Here is a 4,004-nt window from a genome sequence, read left to right as displayed (position 1 = left end):
CAGGGCGTCAGTCGTGACGTTGCCCACATACGTGAGGCCGACAACGGCAAGCCCTTTCACCATCACCACCACCACCTGCTCTTCGCTCAGGGCGGTGACATCACAACACGTGAGCGCTCGCAAACTGCAAAATAACCACAAAGAAGAAGCTTCACGAGGAGCACAGATTGCGACCACGCAAAGCGTCGGTAAGGTTGCTCGTTTCGTTAGCCTGAACGACTCGTTGAGCTGTCTCGTGCCGTTAAGTTGAGCGTGTGAAACGATTAAGCCCCCTACTTGAAAGCAGTGGGCCTTCAACGGAGGAACGTGTGCAAGCTGTGGTAGCCTGCGATGACGACAGCACAGGAGCAATACACCTTCACCAGATGAGTCATCCTTGCCATGCTGAAGGTATACTTGAGTAACGTAGTTGTTGGGTTGGCTAACTGTACGACACCATCTGCTTCATCAGAGTGTGGTACTGAAGAAAGTCAGCAACAGCGTGATCTGTCTCATCAGGACCATAGCTACGCACGACACGCACCAGCCTTGTCAACACAGAGCACTGTTGTCTCCCCACTAGCTGCAGTTGTCACTCCTCTGCCAGGAACGTCGTCTGGTGTACTGCGTGCAGTCTCGTCACCTCAGCACTTAGGAGGTATGTGACGAGTACTCTACCGCCATGAAGTCCGCAGACTTTTGAATGCTTTTTGATCACCATTTGCAGGTGGAAGTGGCTGGCATCCCCCCAAAGATTGCCCATCGTCCAGTAGTCTGGCAGCTCCAGCACAGCGAACAAAAGGCAAGCTGGATAAGCTCCGCAAGAAAGTGCACCAGTCGCAAGCCCGCAACAAGAAGCTTGAGAGAGACCTTGAAAGGCGTAGGCGAACGAGGACCATCCGTGACCTGATGGAGCATGTGAGGTGTCACGTCTCTGGAACTGTCGCAGACTTCATTGAGGCACAGATAAAGATGGGAGGTGTGTGCAAATTTGGGCGCCGTTGGTCACCACCAAACAAGACATTCGCGCTGAACTTGCACTTTCACAGCCCCCGTGGCTACAGGTACTGCCGAAAGCTGTTCCACTTGCCGTCAGTGAGGTCACTACAGCTGTGGATGAAACGTATCCCACTACGACCCGGATTTTCAGATGAAGTCTTTGATGTTGTGAAGCGAAACGTGACAAACTTCTCTGAAATGGACAAGCTCTGTGTGATAATCTTCGACGAGATGCACATCAAGAAGGAACTGCACTACAATGCAACAGAAGACTGTTTTGAAGGATTTCCGAGCTGTGGCAACTATGCTCACTCCGAGTTGGCAAACAAAGCACTTCTCTTCATGGCTAGAGGCATTTGTACCCCATGGAAGCAGGTCTTAGGCTACTTCTTCACTCACAGAGCAGCATCTGCTTCAGACTTGGAAGAGAAACTGCTTGAATGGTACCACCGCCTCCTGAGTGCAGGATTGAGGCCAAAAGCTGCTGACATGTGACCAAGGAAGCCAGAATATCTCTCTACTGGGGAAGCTGGTTACAACTGCGGAGCCGTATCTCACTATTGGTGATGAGAAGCTGTTCTTCATATTTGATCCACCCCACCTGCTGAAATGCCTTCGCAACATGCTGTTAAAGTATGACTTCCAGGTTGGCAACCGCATCATAAGGGCGCAGCATATCCGGGATGCTTTTGCCATTGACAAACAGCTTGAAATACGGTCCATGCCACGGCTAACTGATGGGCACTTCAATTTAACGTTCAGCTCAAAAATGAAAGTCAAACTGGCCGCACATATCTTCAGCAACCATGTTGCAGCCTCAATGTTCACCTTATCCACTTTCCACCAGCTACCACCTGATGCCATCCACACAGCCAGATTTGTTGAGCGCGTCGACCGTCTCTTCGACACTCTTAACAGTAGCCACCTGCATGGCAAGACGAAATATTCTTCGGCAATACAACAGGGGTCTGCTGACAAGGACTTCTTGCTGGAGTGCCTGTCCGAGTTTGAGAAGATTACTGTTCTTGGATGCAAGAGACCACCCCCGTGTATCCGTGGCTTCTGCTTGACCATGACTTCCGTGCTTCAGCTCAGCGAAGATCTGCGAAACTCTGGCATACAGTACCTCCTCACTCGAAGGCTGAACCAGGATGCACTCGAAAACACCTTCTGCATAATTAGGACAAAGTGTGGAAGCGACCCTGACTCCAGCTGCATTCAGTTCCAGGCAGCAGTAAGGCATCTGCTACTCGGACAACTTTTTAAGACTACGCAGGGCTCAAACTGTGCTGAAGACGTGGACTCCCTCCTGGCGGCAATACCTATTGGTCCTAACTACATGAGCAGACTTGGATGTTCTGCTGCCACGCACATTACTGACGATGTCCTCGTGGCACCCAGTGAGTCGCCATCACCGCTAGGGTCCAACAGCACAACATTCTTCGCAGGGTGGCTTGGTGCAAAATTTCTCGGTGCTCACACTTGCCCCTCTGAGCAGAAATGCAAACTGCTGGAAGACAATGCCACATTTCAGGACAGTAGCCAGCTGTTACTTTATTTGAGTGTAAAGAATGTGGACAGTACTGACTTTGGAAAGCTGTCAGTTCCTCTTCCTGCCTTTGCGACGTTTGTGGGTGCGTGCGAGGAGGCCTTCAAAGCAAACGTCAAGACATTCTTCACCTCCCAAGGGGTCAGGTCCTAGCTGTGTGAAGTGTTGGACACACTTGTGCCAAAGACATTGAGTTTATGTTCTTCATCGGTGTATGATGATTTATTTCACTTTTTTCTCAGGGTGCGACTGTTCTGGTTTGCACGACATAGGAATGAGGAAGTACGAAATAGTACGTTACGTCAAAAGGCACTGCAGCACGCAGCGAGACTAAGTTCATAATCTGTGCACGTTGTTTTGATGTAACCAGAAGTTATTTTCTTTCCATGCAAAAGCATATGCATGGTTCTGTTGTCTATCCAGTGCTTTCAGTTGTAACCTAGATTGCACATGATCTCTTGTGATTCTTTCATTCCTGTGTAGCGTACGATTGTCATAGTGCACTTTTACACACAGTTCCTTACTGTGTTGTTTGTATTTTGACTGCCATGCAGAGTTCAGTAGTGTGTGCCTACTTATATGTTTAGTGTATGTACACCTGTGTGCATAGATACCTAGCATACATTTTCTGTTTTGAATCTTCAGCAGTTTGCTATTCTTTGATACGTATTAGGTGTATCCCTGTGGAAGCCCCAGCCATCATCCCATAATAAAGTTGTTTGCTTCCCCTTGTATATAGATTCCTAGCATGGATTTTCTGTTTTGGATCATCAGCAGTTTGCCCTCTCTTTGATATGCATTTAGTGTATACCTGTCTACATAGATCCATAGTACGTAATTTTATATTTTGGATCCTGTGCTGAGTTCAGTAGTTGTGTGCACAACTGCCAGTATGTACGTGCAGTTATGTGCAGGGCTAAGCACTTTGTGCAGCTTGAAAATCTACACCACGTGGCAAAATGTGCACAAAATAACAGAAGCAGAGAACATTGTCAATGCTTTGACATTCCTTTAATACAAAAATGCTGTAAGTAGTAGTCATGAACAGTGTGTATGCTCTGAACAAGGTTGTCATTGCTGGAAGCTGATATTATTTTGGCTGTTTTGCAAGATAAAGTATCACAGACTTCTAAACTGAGCTAATGGAGTTGTGCCTTCTAATTCCTCCATAGCATTCATTACGAATGCCAAAAACTGTTGGGAGACATAGCACCACACAGCATGCAAGTATCATATAATGTGGCCTAAAAGTGCAAATATGTTCACTTCCACGTTCTTGGTACGAGAGATATGTGGAAAGCTCCAGATGTGCATGGGGACAGCAATAGTCCTGGGCCCTATCTGTGTTTGCTGGAATTTGTACATTATCCTTTTGTGCTTATTCACTACATAGACTGTCATACTGGTTATTGCACATTATTCTGTCGTGGGTGTTTATACTGGAGTTGGACGGACTACATAATACTGTTTATACTGT

The 4,004-nt window shown here is 47.3% G+C and overlaps 1 long non-coding RNA gene across 1 annotated transcript; it reads left to right on the top strand.

Moving 5' to 3' along the window:
• Positions 1-281: 281 nt before the first annotated feature.
• LOC135395508 (uncharacterized) lies at positions 282-769 on the top strand. The gene is made up of 3 exons (XR_010423131.1): positions 282-390; positions 454-637; positions 707-769. It is a non-coding gene; the product is annotated as an uncharacterized LOC135395508 (long non-coding RNA).
• Positions 770-4,004: the final 3,235 nt, after the last annotated feature.

Source organism: Ornithodoros turicata, chromosome 5, assembly GCF_037126465.1.
Source record: "Ornithodoros turicata isolate Travis chromosome 5, ASM3712646v1, whole genome shotgun sequence".
Classification (NCBI taxonomy): Eukaryota; Metazoa; Arthropoda; class Arachnida; order Ixodida; family Argasidae; genus Ornithodoros; species Ornithodoros turicata.
Note: the sequence above shows the minus strand (reverse complement) of the source record. Positions and strands in the feature narration are given on the sequence as shown.